Genomic DNA, 19,381 nt, shown 5'->3' on the forward strand with positions numbered 1-19,381 from the left:
CTTCCTTCGAGCTAGTTCTATTACTGATGTCAATTCATAAGCACAGTGTACAAGCTTTCTCGTGTACAATTACGCCGCAGGATCACCACTGAACACAAGAGCAGCAATGTTTAAAATAAATCACCGATATGTTATTCAAAGGCATGTATGATCGACGGCACGGACGATTTTTAGCTTCGCACCTCAATATTGCTACACTGCATGACAGGTTCGTCCAGCGACACGGTATAGCTTTTTTTAGAAGTTCCCGTGAAGTTCACCTTGTTTTTATTTGTTGGTTGCATATTCATTTATTACGCGACCATAACGCTGGAACATAGGAGTTCCGCAGTAGCGACAACAGTCATCGTAATGATATGACATCTTGGGTGTCTATAATTGGAACCGTGCCTAGACAGGTCCATAAACTCTTAACAATTCGTACCAAATAAGCTCTATATATGCAGTAAATGCAACACGTTTTTTGAGAGAGCATAGAAGAAGAATAACGGAAAGGCCGGGAGGTTAACCAGGGCTGAACCCGGTAGGCTACCTTGCACTGGGGATGGGGGACAAAAGTTAGAATGAAGTAGAGAAAATTTTTTTGCAAATATGTTATATTTATATAGTAGAAACAATTGGCTTGGTCCTGTCTGTTTCATGTCTTCGTCTTTCCGCTGTGTTTTGCAGTCATGAAATGCACACGGAACACGCTTAAGAGTGTAATGAACTATGTTTCTGCGTGTTTTCTTTCTTTTGTAATTTTCTCAGAGCTGAATTGTGCCAAAAGCAGCTCCAAGATGGATTTTACGCCAACAGTGACTCAGACAACTTGACGTGAGACGTGCACCGTGACCTCGACGGAGGAGGGCACAGAAGAACAAAGAGAAGACAAAGCGAGAGAGAGAGAGAAGAAAAAAAAACGGTCCGCGCATATCTAGATTGCAGCGATATACCCCGGACATTGTATTCGTGCGATTGTGTCTTCGAGTGGATACACCTGCAGAAGACATGCCAAACCCCGAAGAGAGATAGCGCAGTTTGTTGTGTTGTGCGCAGTGTGCGACGTAAGTTGTGTTTGAGACGTCGTTCGAGCTATAAGAGGACACTAATATACTTAGGAATCTTGAAATTGAGCGTTTCCTCGCGGAGCGCGCCCTCGTTAACAGTTGTGCGTTGTTGTCGTCTTCTCTTCTTCCGAGTGGCGTGTGCCTCCGTATGAGGGTTTACAAACACGAACCCTCAACTGCACACGTAGCGAAAAAAAAAAGAAAAAAAAAACTCTCACGCGCTCAGACTATGGCGTGACGTAGACTTTGATGACCCCCCCCTCCTTTCATTGTTTGTTTGTTGTTTTCGGATGAACGAATGATCGCTACTTTAGCGCATTTGAAGCCTTCGTGCGAGTGGCCAAAAAAAATAGATTCACCTCCCACATTTAGTCGAGGAGAAAGCGGAAAGTGCAAGTCGGGTTTGAGCGTTTGCATTGCCGTTTTGTGCAGACTGAAGTGACATATAGAAACGGGAAAGCAATTTGCGCAATAATACTTAATGGAGATGGTTAGCAGAAACATCACTCACTTATACACATGTATGTCTCTATTTTCAACACCTGTAAAAGAAAGTGAGAGTAGGCGTGTAGGTCAGATCGCATAAATGACACGAAGATAGAGCGACCAAACCATCGCTAAGACACTCAAAAGCGCACCAGAAAGCAGCCATCCACATGACGCGAGAATATATTAGATCTTTGAAGAGTTTCTTGCTGTTTTATTTATTCTACTACCACCTAAATAATTGTCTCATCTTCCTTTTTCGTTTGGTTACCGGTGTTCTGTTGAATACATTGTTGTTTTTTCTCATTGGCTTAGTTGCGCTTGTGGTGGTGTCTTACTTGCTGTATTACACCATTTAACTAATGTGGAGGTGGACAAGAGTACATCACGTGTCCGAAATCGCGTTTTATTGGCGCAACAACGCGGATACAAAAACAAATCAAACTAGCACAAAAGACATGAACAAGCTACTTATACTACTGCGATGGACTTCTTAACTGCGGCGCAGCTTCTGTTTTGTCAGCTTGGCTGGCTTTTTTTTTTCTTTTACTTTAAATGGCAGCCCTATAGAAACAAAAACTGCAAAAATAACTCCACCATGGTTCAGCTCCTGCCATCGCCCGTCTACAACCGTAATTCATTTAGGCTTACGATGCAGCGTTTTGTCAACTCACTCCAGCGAGTACCCTACATCTTTCAAGGGTATATCACACGCCAATAGTCTGGCAGACGCAAAATCTCCTCGCCGTGCCCTGCTAAGCCTCTTATTGAGTGCAGGGGTTCCAACATCAATGCCAGGAGTGCTGCCGGGTTACGAAGATGTTATTGCAGGGCTCACTACGCCTCTATAGGGAGTCGCACATTGACACGGCATGCGTCTTTATGACACGGCATGCAAAAAAAAAAGATTTTTGCAGAGATCAGCCTGGTGAACAATCAGTCGAAATCCAAGCATTTCTCGAGTTACAAACAGAGTGACGTGAATGGTCTAATTGTAAACCAGAGAAACTCGAAGGCGCGCGCTAAGCGTATGTGATAACAGCCTTGCGCAAGCCGCGCTTAGCCATCACCAATGGCTTCCCAGCTGCACTCTATAATTACGCCGTGTTGCACTATCGTGAAAGCCAAGCACGCCATCGTGTCAAAGAAAGCCAACACTTGTAGTCAAAATACAAAATGAACCTTAAACGAACAACGCTTATAGAGTGCCAAAGGAAAACGACGAACTCTTGAACATGCCGCTATGAGCACCTGCACTACACCTACGCGCAGGCATGACCTAAAGTTAGGCGCACTGCACAGAACAAGGCAGTGAACTTTCGAAATCCAGTATATGTAGATTAGGTGATTTACCTCTAGGAGTACAATTACGCCGAAGTATTTTTACGTGCAGGAAGAGTCGTGCAGTGCTAATGAGACGTACCAGAACACAATCATTGAAGTATCTGAAAATATTAGGTTTAGAATTTTCGTTACCGAGATCGCGCAGAGGAATTCGAGCACCTGTTAAATGAATCGACGAAAATTCCACTGCGCCATCGCGGTATGTTCCGTAACTGCATGCCTTGTGCGTGAACAGTCGAACCCAATTTTCTTTTGTCCGCGCGCGTGTGGACTTCGTCGTCGAAACGTAAGATTTGGCCACGTTAAACGCAGGCTTCAACCGCGCTCGAGTTGCGAGTTTAAACGCTCCCTGCATGAATGAGTGAAAACGGCCAACTCAGATATACTCTATTATTAACAACCAAGGTCCGCTGTACAAGACATAATTATATACTTATAGAAGAACTTCCAAGTCACAATTTCTTATTAATTTCATAAGTAACAAACCATTTTCCGATACAAAAGTTGTTTGAATAAACGACATAGAGAAATGGTGTGCTCCTTTGTTCTGCCTCCCACCTGAGTTGTGCTTACCGGAAGCGGCACGACGAAAAAAACAAGACCTCTCAACTCCAGTGGTCATTTCATCTTTGGTCGCGTAAAGCGAAGAACTGTAAGTACCAGTATACGCCTCTGAATGTAAGTATCGAAGGCTCTCGCGTGGCCTTGTAATCAAGACCATGTAGCCACCGCGTGACCTTGAAGTCAAGATTGTACACGAGATACGTTTCGTGTGATTAAGCAACCCGTGCGGGTCGCGAAACATCTCTCGTGTGTTTTTCACTTTGAAATGGCCAGTAGCCACAGCTTCATCACCTTGTAATGTACCCATCGTGCTATGTGCCTTTCCAGCCTACAAATCCGAGCGCTCGTACTAGTCATGTAAAAGCAACAGCGCGACAGAAGGAACTGTTCCATCACTCTAAGTTCCACCACAACGCCAAGAACTCCTGAAGGTATAAAACGTGAGGTTCGCAACGCCACTGACACATTCTACAGGCTTTAAGATATTACAGGACTCTTTACAATGCAAGCATACATTATCCGTTAGTTTGCTTCAGGCATCTGGGCTTCAGGCATCTGGGGGGATGCACGCAGTCATTGGTTTACTGATAGTTATTATTGGCTTCATGTCTGAAATTAAAGTGCGGATGCCTATATTGTGTTACATTGTTTATTAACTAATCATTACTAGCTAAACAACGAATCAGGATAGGCTAGGCTTTACTATCAAACTCGCTTCCTGTAGCTCATAATTTGAGTTCGCAGTCAAAGAAAGGAAAGAAGCGCTCATGAAATCCCACGCTCTTCGATGAAGCTGCCTTCTAAGCTATATACACCTCAGTGTCCGTTTAATCCTTTATTTTTGATCATTTGAACTTAATTACAACACTGTCAGCCCCCTAAGGATATATACGTGAAAGCACGGAAGCTCGGGATTGGTGGGAGTTTTTATCTGGCAAAAACAGGGCGAAACAAGGCAAGGACGAAGACTTAACGCAGACATTCTGGCTCACAAATGCAAGTATGAAAAAACGAATATGGCGGGCAACGATAACAGACAATCCCTAAAAATTCGTAATAGACCCTTTAAACGCCCTCCTATAGCTCATAGAAAAGACGAGTGAACAGAAATGATAATCACCATGAACCGGCACGAGCTCTCTTCATCCACTTCTTCCTATTCGTCATCCTCTGCTTCGCTCCCAGAACACATGCGCCAATTTGTCCGGCGTGGAGAGCGCGTACAGAGAGAAAGAAAGACAAACAGAAAGCAAGAGAAAGAGGGAAATTCTTGGCTAGACGAGATTCGAACCCACGTACCCACGATCCGAAGGCGAGTGTCTCAACCACTCGGCTATCCAGGTGCGCTAGCATAGCGTAGCATATGCCTCGTATAGTGCAGTATAGCAAGAAGATGGGAAAGGGGAGTGAGGTGCGAGGAGGACAGATGTGAAGGCGAGGAGGAGGGAAAGGAGGAGGGGAGAGAGCAAAGCATAGCATAGATAGAAAGAGTAAGAGAGAAATAGAGAGAACGAAAGACAGAAAGAAGAAGAGAAAGAGAGAATCAAAGAAAGAGATGGAACGAAAGAGGAGCGATAAATACAGACATAGAAAGAGAGAAATGGAAGAATGTGAAAGAAAGATAGAAAGACCGAGAAAGAAATAGAAAGAGAGAAAGAAATAGAAATGAACAGAGACAAAAAAGGCATACACAAAAACCAGAGAGAATAGAGAAAAAGAAAAAATAGAGGAATAAAGAAAGAAAAATTTGCGAAACTTAGCAGCACAGCAACAGCCAGGACTACATAGGTGCCCATCACCTCCGCTGTCTCTTGAGCATTGCGCCTCCAGTGCAAGCTACACTGATATTTTTTCCATCCACGGGATCAGACCAGATTGCTATCGCATTTATCTTCATCTATACTTCGAAGAGGACAGCCAAGCAAGCGCATCGAGCACACTCAACGAAGACATCGAAAACTTTGATGGAATAAAGCAATTGTGGCCCTTAAGGGGGTGCACACTTATCCGGGAACCGTTTTTTCCATCAGTGTGGAGCGCTGTCTTTTAATACTGACATGCACAATTCTAAAGGAGTGTACAGAACCCTGGAGAACACTTTCGTAACGCCACCTGCCGGCCATGTTCAAACTTGTGCTTCCTATCTCCAGGCCCACTGAATCTCGTCTAAAGCGATAAGTGGACAGCTGCGAAAAATACATTAAAACGAAGTCTCAAATGCGCAATTTTATTAAGCAAATTATACCTTTTAAAGACGTGGAATTACTCCTAACACGAAAAATTGACGCGTCTCGTCTTTCCCTTGTGGAACATGGTCGTTATAAGTTGCGAATATCCATTTTAGGCATTGCACTAACCAACAGGCCACGCAACAAGCTCAGGTTCTCGGCTACATTTTGATGCGACATCTGCCAGCCGAGTCTATATTACTGCTGCCCCATCTGTAGGATATGTCCACTTATGTCGTTGGAAGCCGATGATAATAATAATAATTGTTGGGGCTTTACGTCCCAAAACGACGATATAATTATGAGAGAGGCCGTAGTGGAGAGCTCGGGAAATTTCGACCACCTGTGGTGTCTTTAAGGTTATCTATGTCTAAGCACACGGGCTTCTAGCATCTTGCCTCCATCGAAATGGGGCCCGCCGCGGCAGGGATTCGATCCCGCGACCTCCGGAACCGAAGGAATGCACCAGGGCGCATAAACACCAAGGTGCGAGTTCCCCTTCCAGCATCTAAGCCAAGAAGTAGAGTCACCTCCAACGTCTTTTTTTTTTTATCCAGTAGCCTGATGTCATAAAACGGAGTTCACAAGCCTGCTGTGTTGGAGGACTGACTTATTTGAGTTGGTAAGGAAGGAATGAGGAATATAACAGGAGAGGAGGCAGGGAGGTTAACCAGACACATGCCCGGTTGGTTACCCTACGCTGAAGGAATGAAAAAGGGGAGTATAAAGATGGTAAGACGCCCGAATTTCGAGCTTGATTCTTCAGTCGATTTACATCGACGGACAGGCACAACTTTCTTGTTGAGTTGGCACAGAAGTGCTCAGGCAATTAAAAATTAACCCCACAGTGCTCGATTCTGTTAACATCAGCAACATTGACGTAGAACACCAGCTTGCCACGCCGAAGGCCCGGGGTTCGATTCCCCCTCGGGTACATCAATTTTATTATTTGCATACATGGCAATTTTTCGTTCACGGACAATGGTGATTTTTCGCTCACAACCAACGACACCGAATTCTTCGACACGGGCTCTTAACACTATCACGCTAAAAAGTTTCTTGCGAACAGCAAGCATAGCCATGTATAGTATAATATAGCGAAGGGTGGGAAACAAGGTGAGGGGTAAAATACTTTTAATGTTGCACGAAGTCGCGCAAAGCTTGGCAGAGCGAAGCACGGGCCCGTCGCCGCTCGTACTCCTCGTCGACCGACACGTCTAGCTTCGAGATGCGCGGCTTCCTCCTCGGGAGTGCGCACTTTCTTCGGACGCCCCGTGACTCTCTAGGTCTGTTTCGCATGGCCTGCCAGCGTGCCTGGACAGCCGAGTGGTTAGGACGCTCGCCTTTGGATCGAGGGTACGCGGGTTTGAATCCCGTCTCGTGAAGCATTTTTCTTTGCGAGACCTTTTCTCTTTCTTTCTTTCTTTCTTTCTTTCTTTCCGTCTCGCTGTTTCTCTCTTTCTTTCTTTGTTCTTCCCCCCTCTCTCACTCTGTACTTGCTCTCTCACCCATCAGAGTTATCACAGGCCACGCCTGGATTTGTGCAAATTCCATGACACACACCCGTTTTGATGATGATAGTTTTGCGGCAGGGTCGACATTACGGCCTGCTTAGACAGCTTCGGCTGTCAAAAGCCTAGCCAAGCCAGGGCCAGACTAGCCAAGCCCACCAGCTCTTATCTGTGACCCATCCTTGTGCGACTTAGTGCAAGCTCAGCTTTTTTCTTTTTAACGCCACTACAACGCATTGATAGGACTCGGATACATTCCCGCTATGTAAGCGTTGGTGTTTAGCCCCATGGGTAAAACACTTGCATGCGGAGCGCGAGGTCCGTGGTTCGAAGGACCAATACTGCCAAAAGTTTTCCTCTTTTTTTTTTCTTTACAGGGTGCGTGATACGTGATAAAGAAACCGACGAACAGGCACAGCTTTCTCGTTGAATCGGCGTACTAACATTCGAAAAGCCCACGGTGCTAGTTCGTCATACTATACTGTGCAGTAAAATAACTACGCAGTAAAACGACAAAAAGATTCGTTACCCTGAATGTACTCAGGGTAACGAATCTGTCTGATAATTACCACACTTAATTTGATGAAGCTAACCTATCCATACCTCCTGTCTCGATGTTTCCAGTTTGAAGCGCCTACTTCGACGATCATCCAGTATTTAAACAGTAGCCTTCCGATCTAAAGATTCTCCTGGTGCGTTTGCTTCACCGCAATAGTTGTCGAAAAGCAGCCCGTTATTGCGGTGAAGCCAACGCATCAGGGAAATCTTTAGCTCGAAAGAACGCACAGAAGGCCAGTGGCTGCAAGGTGTGACGTCAGACAAAAGTTGAGCCTTATCATGGGTGATAAGGGCCTCACTTTTTCGACTGCTTTTCGACATCTACTGCGGTGAAGCCAACGCATCAAGGGAATCTTTAGCTCGAAAGAACGCACAGAAGGTCCGTTGCTGCAAGGTGTGACGTCAGACAAAAGTTGAGCCTTATCATGGGTGATAAGGGCCTCAACTTTTTCGACTGCTTTTCGACATCTACTGCGGCGAAGCCAACGCATCAGGGGAATCTTTAGTTTGAAAGAACGAACAGAAGGCCCGTCGCTGCAAGGTGTGACGTCAGACAAAGTTGAGCCTTATCATGGGTGATAAGGGCCTCAACTTTTTCGACTGCTTTTCGATATCTAGTGCAGTGAAGCCAATGCATCAAGGGAATCTTTAGCTCGAAAGAACGCACAGAAGGCCCGTCGCTGCAAGGTGTGACGTCAGACAAAGTTGAGCCTTATCATGGGTGATAAGGGCCTCAACTTTTTCGACTGCTTTTCGACATCTAGTGCGGTGAAGCCAATGCATCAAGGGAATCTTTAGCTCGAAAGAACGCACAGAAGGTAAGTCGCTGCAAAGTGTGACGTCAGACAAAAGTTGAGCCTTATCATGGGTGATAAGGGCCTCAACTTTTTCGACTGTTTTTCGACATCTACTGCGGTGTAGCCAATGCATCAAGGGAATCTTTAGCTCGAAAGAACGCACAGAAGGCCCGTCGCCACAAGGTGTGACGTCAGACAAAAGTTGAGCCTTATCATGGGTGATAAGGGCCTCAACTTTTTCGACTGTTTTTCGACATCTACTGCGGTGTAGCCAACGCATCAGGGGAATCTTGAGCTCGAAAGAACGCTAAGAAGGACCGTCGCTGCAAGGTATGACGTCAGACAAAAGTTGAGCCTTATCGCGGGTGATAAGGGCCTCAACATTTTCGACTGCTTTTTGGACAACTAATGCGGTGAAGCCAACCCATCGGTGGAATCTTTGGTTCGGTAGGTTCTTAAGCGCTCCGAACGCCCAACGCTGCAAGGTGTGACTTCAGGTAAAACTTGAGCCTTATCATTGGTGATAAAGGCCTCAACCTTTTAACAGCGGAGGTCTTTAAGCCGGCCGTAACCTATTTAACGCAAACAAAAAAAAAAAAACTCAGGGAGGCGGGTGTTAAAAAATGGTCGGTCCCCTACACATCGTATGAACCTTTCTTTGCAGCCGGATTCGAACCCAAGCCGTCTGCTTTGCAGGCAGGTGTTCTACCATAGAGCTACGCCAGCACTTAACACGGCTACCGCAAAAAAGCCCCTACGCATCGTGGTTATGCTCTGACAGAAAGAAAAAATTAAAAAAGTTTCCTCTAGGTGTGGGAATCGAACCCAGGCCGCCTGCATGGGAGGTAGGTGCTCTACCACAGAGCCACGCCAGCACTTGGCACTGCTATGCAAGAAAGCCCCTATGCATCGTGGGTATGCTCCACAGAAAAAAAAAAGAACCTCGTTTGGAGCGGGAATCGAACCCAGGCCGCCTGCGTGGGAGGCAGGTGTTCTAGCACAGAGCTACGCCAGGACTTTTTCTTATATAACACAATGTGAAGAACTCTCACTGTTCTACTGCACGTTGTCTTAGCCATCGAGTGTGTCCTTAGTAACGCTTGAGCGCTTATTGTCGCTATATGATTGTACTTTTGTTTGCTTTATTTGTGCTCTTATTGTGCGTTCTAATACTCAGTGTAATAAATACCATGAAAGAAAAAAAGAGGAGCTACGCCAGGACTTGACACTGCTACGCAAAAAGGCCCCTATACATGGTAGGTATGCTCCACAGAAGAAGAGCCTTTGTTTGGTGCGGGAATCGAACCCATGCCGTCTGCATGGCAGGCAGGTCTTCTGCCACAGAGCCACACTTGTATTTTTTTTTCTTTATTGCAGAGCCACACCTGTACTTCACACTGCTTCACAGAAAAAAAAAAAACATATACTTGCGTCACGTAGGGCGAGCAGTCCCGTTATAACACGTATAATATTGAGTGGCGGAATATAGTATAGCAAGGGAGTGAGAAAGGGAAGTGAGGGTGAGGCGGAGGGAAAGGAGGAGGGGACGGCAATCAGCTCCGTTGCCTCCTCATTCTTGCACCACTAGTGCGTAGCTGCCCCAGTTTTGACCGGCGGGGCTGTTTAAGCTCGTCGTAATTTGTCTGTCGGAAACAGAAATGATCATCGTCATGAACCGGCACGCGCTCTCTACATCCTTTTCTTCATCTTCGTCATCTTTTTCTTCACTCCCAGGACGCGTGCGCCGATTTGCCCGGCGTAGCCTGTAATAACCCTGATGGGTGAGAGAAGGAGTAGAGAGAGCAATAAAGAGAAAGAAATTCTTGGCGAAAAAAATTCTTCACGAGGCGGGATTCGAACCCACATACCCTCGATCCGAAGGCGAGCCTCCTAACCACTCGGCTATCCAGGCACACTAGCAGATAATGGCATAGCCTTGTATAGTATAAATATAATGAATCAAGGGGGTGGGAAAGAGGTGAAAGTCAGGAGGATAGACGTGATGGTGACGAGGGAAAGAGGGAGGGGAGAATGTAAAGCATAATATACAAAGAATGGGAAAGAGAAAGAAATGCAGAAAGAGAAAGTTGAGAGAAAGAATCAAAGAAAGAGAGAGAAATAAATGGTGAGAAATAGAGCGAGAAAAGGATAGAAAGAAGGAGGAAGCAAGCGAGAAGCAGAGAGAGAGAGAGAAAGGGATGAAAGAGGAAGAAAGATAGAAAGAGCAAGGAAGAATAGGAAATAGAAATAACTAAATAAATAGAAGTAAACAAAGAAAAAAGGCATACACTAAAAACAGAGAGAGAGACTCCCTTTTTCAGCACGGTCGCCTACGTAATTCGAACCAACGCCCTTTCGGTCCCGAGCTGAACACTTAACCATCCCGGCTACTGCAAAAGCACAGGGGACAGGGTTTAAAAGTTCGTCTGCACACTACTCCAGCTCATACTTGCAAATAATTTTTTGGCCTGTGAAACCCTGCACTGTGTGTGTGTTGTGAAATTTGTCTTTCCTTATCTCTCTCTTATTTACTTCCTTATTCCCCTCCCCATGTGTAGTGTAGCAAACTGGACGTGTAGTCTGGTTAACCTCCCAACCTCTCTCTCTCTCTCTCTCTCTCTCTCTCTCTCTATGGGACTACACGTCCAAGCCACGGCAAACCCATCCCTTCATAAAGTTTAGCGGCACTTTCGAAGTTTTGTCGTAATTTGTTAAAATTAATTCTGGGTGAATTTTTTACCAAAAAGACTTTGGAAATCTTGTATTTCTCGATTTTCCAAAGTGTCGTCGCTTTCGATCAAATTGATATTGGGTGCATTTCTGATTTTGAAAATGGTCCTTTCACTGGGATTGGCAGTATGCTTGAAATAAAAATAAGTAATGCAGGCTCCCCTTCGAAACGTGAACATATGTGAACCCTGAATACAATACATCCCCATCGCTACTAGACTACACAATTCATTGCGCACACGAAGATGAGTGGTTGAACCAGTTAGTTCAAGGCGTTGTACACCGCTGCCGTGAGGGGCCACGGGTCGCGGGACGCAGCAGAGCAGCGGCCTTCGAAGTCGTCGAACTCCATGTCCCAGAGCACGACGCACGGCTTCGACAGCGCGTTCAGTTTTTGCCGGATGGACAGAGGAGTTTCCAGGGCGAGCTTCACGTTCCTGGACGCCGACGCGAGTGTGCAGTACTTGACGGGGTCCATGCTGACGTCGGAAGCCTTGCACACTTCCGAAAAGGCGCGCAGTCCTGAGGTACCCGTGTACCTGGTTGGGTCGGCCGGTTCCATCCGCGTGTCGGTTTCGGAGCGGTTGGCGACAAGCTTGAAGGCGCGCACCTGTTTGCACGAAACGGGATAGACAGAGTAAGCCATCGCGGGCAAACTGTCCCCCAAATTAGCAGTATTCTCTGGAGTGAAACAATACGGGATAAAAAAGCTGAATTAATAAGCAATGTTGAATTATGGCGCTGGACACACCTCACTGTTCCTTGCATGCCTATTGGAATGGTGAGTGTTGCGGAGAAAATCACCCATTCTAAAGCCCTCGCATTCAACCCAAGTATAAGGCTTCAAGGGTCCCTAAACCACACCGAGTTCAAAGGCGAGAATGTTTCCCTTCTCGCCTTCGCTACCCTTCCTACCTGCGCTACTCTCCTACTCATCACTTATTTCTTCATAAAACACGTGGATAATGTCAGCGCTAAGCGTAGAGCCTATCAGGATTTCGCGCTCTTCGACTACCCGCCGTTATCTCCGCTTGCGCAGTCCATAACACACTAAAAGAAATAGTTGATCGCGCACGATAGTTACGCGAGACGAGGCAGAACGGGCGTGCGATTGTATGGCAAAGCAGTGTAGGAGACGATTCACAACTGATATCCCTCACATATGAACCAATGGAGAGCTTACTTTCTCATGACGTCACGTGAACAAGCAGCCGACGTCTCGAATTGTGCCGAAAATATGGGAAACGGCAGGACAGAATAGCGCGCTCGTTCTTTTTTATTTTCAGGGGTTGTTTAGGGGCCTTTAAGGAATCTATTATTAACTAGTCTGCACGTTTCAAAACTTCCTATTAAACTCAGCATATCTCATCAAAATTGGTTTTGCTGTTACCTAACAAAAAACGATCTTCCGTTTTTGTTGATAAGGACCTCTTGAAGGAAACGCGAGTATAACTCTGTGATTGCCAACCTCGAAGGAAATTGAGATGCATATCATGGCGTTTGGAGCGAGAGCCTTCAGAGCGAAAACACGGGAGCGACTGCGTGGCCGGGACAGTCGTACTGAAAAAGGTCAAGGTTTCTGCGCCTGTGGGACCTCAGGAGCAGAAAGTCGGCAACCTCGCTGGCGGCGAACAGGTCCAGGCCCTTGCTCACATCCTCGAGCTCTCCGGGCAACGTGACCGTTAGCATAAAGCGCGACTGGAAGCGTGTCTTCAGGGACCTCAGGAGCGCCGCGTAGCGGCTCAGGTCGGACGAGGAACCGCAAGGACCTCCGGCGTACGGCCAGTCCAAGTTGAGGCCATCGAACTTGTGGCTCGTGAGCCACCTGTACGCGGCCTCCCCGAAGAAGATCACATCACGGCCGCTCTGAATGCCCTCCGAGAACTCGGCCGTTTCGGGCTCACTCACGAACAGCGTCAACAGCACCCGCAGGTGCCTCCATATTCGCCGCATGTTGGCGGCAATCGTGAAACCCTGGTACACCTCGTCGAACAGATTGTCTCTGCTCACGATCGCGCCGGACGAATACTTGGCCGAGTGGTACAGCAGATGCGTGCAGAGCGAGTGAGGGACAGTGCCGAGCCTGTAACGGACCTTCTTGAACTTCCGATACGCGGTGTTGCGGAAGACGCAGAAGATGGGCACCTTGCTCGGGTCCACGTCCCTGCTTTTGTTGGAATGAAGGAGGTGGTCCGGAACGTACCTGCACAGTCAGATCAGCAATTTTCAGCTACAAACCCAACGCCTAGGGACACCTAGCAGTTGGGTTCGCACATTCTTGCGTCCTATTGTACTTCTCCCCGTTTTCTTTTGTTCGACAGCCGCACCCAAAAAGAGCCAGAAGGAATGCAAGGGCTTGCGTACGCAAGCCTCTTGGGGACCCCGACACTAACACTCTTTACTGACGGAAACCTCAATCAACGTAACCTGCACCAGAGTCTTGAATTTCCAGCTTTGAAACTTATTTTCCAATGAACATAAATGTTACCTTGCGTGCACCTCGCTCGCATAAATAACTTCCTTACGCTGTTTTGTTAGCCAGTAATCCACAATTTTTGCCTGCCACGCCGCGCTTTACCGCCTCCACGTTGCAGTTAAGTTAGGAATGAGTAGGTCAACAGTGGTAAAAGCTTGGAGTGTGGTTCAGCAGCACAGCCAGGGTGAAAGCTCCGAAGCCTTTTTTCGTTCGGCTATATCTGAGCAAGTGATTACTATCTTCTGGCCTTACAAAACTCGGGAGCCGGCCTGGAATCGAGGCTGGCCTACAGATTCAAATAAATAAGGTTTGTATACTCGTGTACAAACGTCTAAAGACCACAAATTGCCTCGAAAAGAAATTGCGGCTTAGGCATGCAGAGCTCAGAAAATACAATATGGACTGCTCTAGGGACTATATATCTCCCAGAGAAGCAGATTCATTTGGGTTGTTTTGTATCAAGATGCAGCGGGAACACAGGATGAAGCACGCCTTCGCCACCTCAGAGCAACCGGTCACCATCCCGGTCGCCTTCCGGGCTAACACGAGTGGACACAAAGACCATTACACCGATCCTTACTATATTTCATGCACGAATTCAACTTATTTTTTCATGTGTGACGCGCCTCGCGTGGTTCATGTACGCATGTTATGCCAAAGGGAAGTACTTCGAACTAAAAAAAAACGTACGCGTCCACGTGCTAAGCGACGCAACGCCATAGCCATTAGGCCTCCATGGCGGGTAACTTTTCAGACAAGTTCAATTCTAGAACATCGCACTCCGACTGCGTTTACGCAGTTTTTTTTTTTTTTTTGCACTAGCAACGAGTGACACTCCTGCTCCTTTCAAAGCACTTACTACCGGTTTGCCGAATGTTCCGAAAATGTGATTAAAAATAAAACTGGTACAAAATCGCTGGTTCCGACTCAGGTTGAGAGTAGCATTGGATACATATAATATCAGAGCATAAGTTCACTTAAGGTAATAGTCAACGAACTGTCAGACTAACTAATGAAAAGTAATTGAACGAGTTAATTGAAAGAGCAGGCGTTTTTCTTGAGAGCAGCTGCGATCGTTGCGGCACCTGGCGGAGCAGATCTGAACCACGAGCTTCTTTCTACGTGGCCTCTGAGATCCGCTTCGACAACACGACGAAACACGAACTTAACCTGAGGAATACACCAAGGCACGCGAATGCCAACGTGCGGCTGCTACTACCAGACACCTACGATGCCGTGGTCCCTGGACTTTTGCTTCTCGACTGAGCGTACACCTTGTACTTCGCTCAATAATACTTCGTTAATTCGTGAAGCTAAACGTATACCTGAGCCGGTTCTTCTCCTCCGGTTGATGGCAGCTGTGGAACCGGTGAGTCCGCTCGTCGGTCGACGGCGGCGGCGTTAGGGGTTTGACCCTAGGCAGGAGAAAGAAGGCGACGAGCAGAGCGAACTGCACGGCCAGCATGCAAGTCGATGCGACGGAATGCACCGTGGCCATCGGACTGCACCGAGCACTCGCCTTGATGCAGCTGGAAGCTGAGTGCGAGACGGGCATTGGAACGAACAGTCGGCTGAGCATGGGCATTCGCCGTCTCCGAGGTTTGCAGTAGAAGGAAGCAGCGAAAGCGGCGAGACAGACATGCTTCTTCTTGTTCTTCTTGTTCACCTTCAACTTTGGCTCACACCCACTGTGGGGGATTGGCCAACAATTGAGTGGTTTTATAACATGCTATAATACTTTAGAAGGGAGGTTACAGAATAGAAACATTATAAATTTGATAGAAATTTTTAACGCTTGATCAAATATGAAAAATAACAATAATAAAATAAAATAAGTCAATGCCCGAATTTCTTCTGGTGCTTCTTCACTCCACATTTCCGTGACAGGGATGTCGATGATGATGATGATGACCTGCATCACTGGCACCCCTGCGGGTTGGCCATAAACTTTTATAATGGACACACAAATTGTATGGTTATAGAGAAATTTTGAAATAATCAATATAAATTAACAATGGTAATTTACAAATTTGGAGTCGAAACCATCTTGATTCAATTAAGTTTTCTATAACAGCGGAGCAGACATCCCTGTGACTACGGCATAATGGGAAGACTCCCAAGGAAAGAATATTGTAAGTAGTGAAATGCAATCCAATTCGAATAAATGCTTCTTTTGGAGTGTTTTTTCCAGAGTAAACGTGGCAATATCCTGGTGGCTGGCAGCGAAAGCGACAAAGTTAATGAGGAGGAGGAGGAGGAAAATAAAAAAAACGCCAGACCTGCGCTGAAACCGCAGCACAGTCACAGCGAAAGCTGGAAGAGCGGCGTTTCTAGAGCCCGTTAAGCTCTCTTGGGGCTACAATAAAAGTACACTAGAAAGGTACCCACTACGTCATAAATCACAATTTTTGTGACGTTGGGAAGCACCTACTAAGCCATTATTCGTCATTATGCGAAGAAGCGAGGCACCAGCTACACGTCTGTAACAGGGGCGTAGCCAGAAATATTTCTGGGGGGGGGGGGGGTTCAACCATACTTTATGTATGTTCGTGCGTGCGTTTGTATGTGCGCGTGTATATATACGCAAGCAAAACTGAAAAATTTCGGGGGGGGGGGGGGGTTGAACCCCCCCAACCCCCCTCCCTGGCTACGCCCCTGGTCTGTAAGGTATTATGTGCACTTTGTTGACGCGACGACTGATGACGATGAATTATGGCTCAGCCCTTTGTAATGGCTTGGAATCTTTAAACGGCCCACCAGTTATGTAATTTGCATTGGGTGACGCCCGTCGCTATTTTCCCTCTCCCGTCATGCTGTATAACATACGTTGACCTGGAGAGAGACGGGGGGGGGGCGAAGAACTTTACTGAGACCCCGAGGAAATGGATCATGCGTTTATGGGCTTCCTTGACAACCAATACAAGTGCACTTGCGAGGAACCCACTACGCTATAAATCATTGTAATTTTACTGAGACCCCGAGGAAATGGATCATGCGCTTATGGCCTTCCTTGGCACCATACAAGTGCACTTGCGAGGAACCCACTACGCTATAAATCATTGTAATTTTTTAGAAGTAGGCCAGCAGGCACTGTGCCATTTTTCGTCATTCTACGGAGAGCGTTGGTACCTGCTACACCCATGTAAGGCATTATGCGCACTTTGTTGATGCTGTGCCTGATGACGATGAAGAATTATGGCAGAGTCCTTTGCAATGGGTTGGAAGCATTCAACAACCTACTCGTTGCGCAATTCGCATTGTGTGACGCCTGGTTACAGAATTCGCGTTGTGCGGCACTTGGTGCTTATTTTACTCTTCTACCACGCTATATTGCATATGCTGATGTGGTTCCTTCCCGACATGAAGCCTGTATAGGACCTTTTTGAATGAGAAGTTTCAAGCCATGGGACATTCTAAAGAGAACAATCAGAAAAGACCTTCCAATCACAGCTCATGGTATTCGGTTCCTTCCTTTCAAAAAAAGCCCTACCAATAATACACCGTATGATTTATTTATGTTATTAGGACTTTATGCGCTATGGAAAAGTCGCATGATTGACAGGCACGCCGAGCCACCACGATCGACGAGGTCTGTCTTCCGAGAAGAAGCTGCTCAAGTGCGCAGTGTTGTTGAGACTTTTGAGCCCGTTCCGGAGTGGCTTGCACTTCTGGACGCTTGTGTGTGTTTGCCTGACTTTTGAACAGCCTCTTACTGTAGGCAACAATGTGGGTGTTCTGAATGTTAAGGTAATTCTAATGTGACGAAGTATGTAGTGTGTGGTTCACAGCAATAACGGGTCATATTTCCATGAATTAAAGAAAAAAAAAAAAAGCACCGGCATGGCTCAGAGGTTGAATACTGGGCTCCCACGCAGAGTGCCCAGGTTCGAACGGCGTTCCATCCTGGAATTTTTTTCTTATTTCGTTTTTTTTTCCTTATTTCGAGCGATACTGGTTACGGACACCGGCGGCGGCGGCGGCGGCGGACAACTACGGCGCCAAAAACGGCCGGTGAAATGATCTCATAACAGCTTTCGCTGTAAAACGGAAGGACAGGGAGCCAGTTCTCAGACCCGCTGGTTACCCTGTAGCTGGGGAAAGGGGTAAGGGCAATAAAAGAAGATGGAAAAGAGATGTTACAAAAAAAGAAGACAAAAGAAAAATTATGGCTGATCCCTCCGTCATAGGAATCGGTATAACACGAAAGTGAAACGTGTCGTCACAGAAGTGGTTGATTGTTTATAGTGCATTGGTATATGAGAGCTTGTACAATGTCCATTGTTGCTTGGCAGATGTAGCACCGCTCGAATGGACGCGCCCACGTTGACGCCTAGTGGCACATCTCTGTACGGACGACTAACGCCCATGATCATGATTTAACCTTTGCGGTAGCTGAAGTTGTCAAGATACACCTGGACACCGCATATGGTGAATTACGCGCAAAGGTGGCATCAACAAGCACATAGTAAACACTGATACTTGATATGCACTCCTTCAAAACGTCGTGAAACGCGACGAGCGTCGTGTCTTCCCTCCGCGAGCGGGGAACGCGGTGCGACAGCCAGGCGAGTGTCGGAGAGCAGGGGCGTAGCCAGAAATTTTTTTCGGGGGGGTGGGGTTGGGGGAGGAGGGTTCAACCATACTTTATATATGTTCGTGTGTGCGTTTGTATGTGTGCGTGTATATATACGCAAGCAAAAGTGAAAAATTTCGGGGGGCGGGGGGTTGAACCCCCCAACCCCCCCCCCCCCCCCCCCCGGCTACGCCCCTGTCGGAGAGCTATTTTTCAATATGGATGTATGCTAAGCGCGAGGCTTGGGCTACAGCCGCCACCTCCCGGTGTGTTAAAAGCGATGACTAAATTACACTTCTATTGGAAATAAGTTCTGCGGTATCCTTTACACTTCTCCACTTGGAAACGCGCCGAATGTGATGGTCATAGCAGCGCCTTTCGTAGCAAGGGCGGGTTGCCGGTGGTAATTGCAGAGGCAACGAAGTTTGTTTGTTTGTTTCGAGCCTTGTGGCACACATGTTATAATCCCGTTATAAAGGAGACGCTCAATAGCACCCATCTATCCATCCAAGAGCACTGTGAGAGGGAAGTGCGAAAAATAAAAGGCGCGTTCATGTAGCTTCCATAATGTGTTTGGCGATATAGCTCAATGGGCTAAACGCACGCCAGCCATCGTCGCGGACCGAGAGGTCGTGGGTTCGACGCAAATACTTCATGAAAGTCTTGGTGGATCCCGGCATAAAACACTTTCGTGTTAAAAAAGAAGAGAACAATAATACGGTAAACGACACTGCTTGAAATCTGTCTCTAAGACCAGTTTCCCACAAGTAACAAAGTTAAGCTGTTTTAGGTCGAGTAGGAGGAGAAACAGAAGCTGAAAACACCGGGAGGTTGGCCAGTGCTTAAACCGGCTGCTATCCTGCTGTGCTGGAAAAAAAGGGGTAAAGGAGAATGATAGGAGACACCGTACAAAAAGGGAGGAGGAGAGAGCAAAAAAAAATAAAGAAACAAAAGAAGTTAGCACAGCTTGCTCCAAGTCGCGCAAGGCTGCGTCACAGCAGAACTCCTGGGCACGTTTCAGCTTCTCTTAATATTGCAACTGTACAGAATGCTTGGGCGATGATT

At 46.8% G+C, this 19,381-nt stretch overlaps 1 protein-coding gene across 1 annotated transcript in view; it reads left to right on the forward strand.

Moving 5' to 3' along the window:
- Positions 1 to 3,409, forward strand: part of LOC119396740 (uncharacterized) — a 197,357-nt gene extending 193,948 nt beyond the window's left edge. Inside the window, exon 14 of the mRNA XM_037664049.2 lies at positions 751 to 3,409. The gene's annotated coding sequence lies outside the window, so the exon portion shown is untranslated. The remainder of the gene's footprint in view (positions 1 to 750) is intronic.
- Positions 3,410 to 19,381: the final 15,972 nt, after the last annotated feature.

This window comes from Rhipicephalus sanguineus, chromosome 6 (genome assembly GCF_013339695.2).
Source record: "Rhipicephalus sanguineus isolate Rsan-2018 chromosome 6, BIME_Rsan_1.4, whole genome shotgun sequence".
Taxonomy (NCBI): Eukaryota; Metazoa; Arthropoda; class Arachnida; order Ixodida; family Ixodidae; genus Rhipicephalus; species Rhipicephalus sanguineus.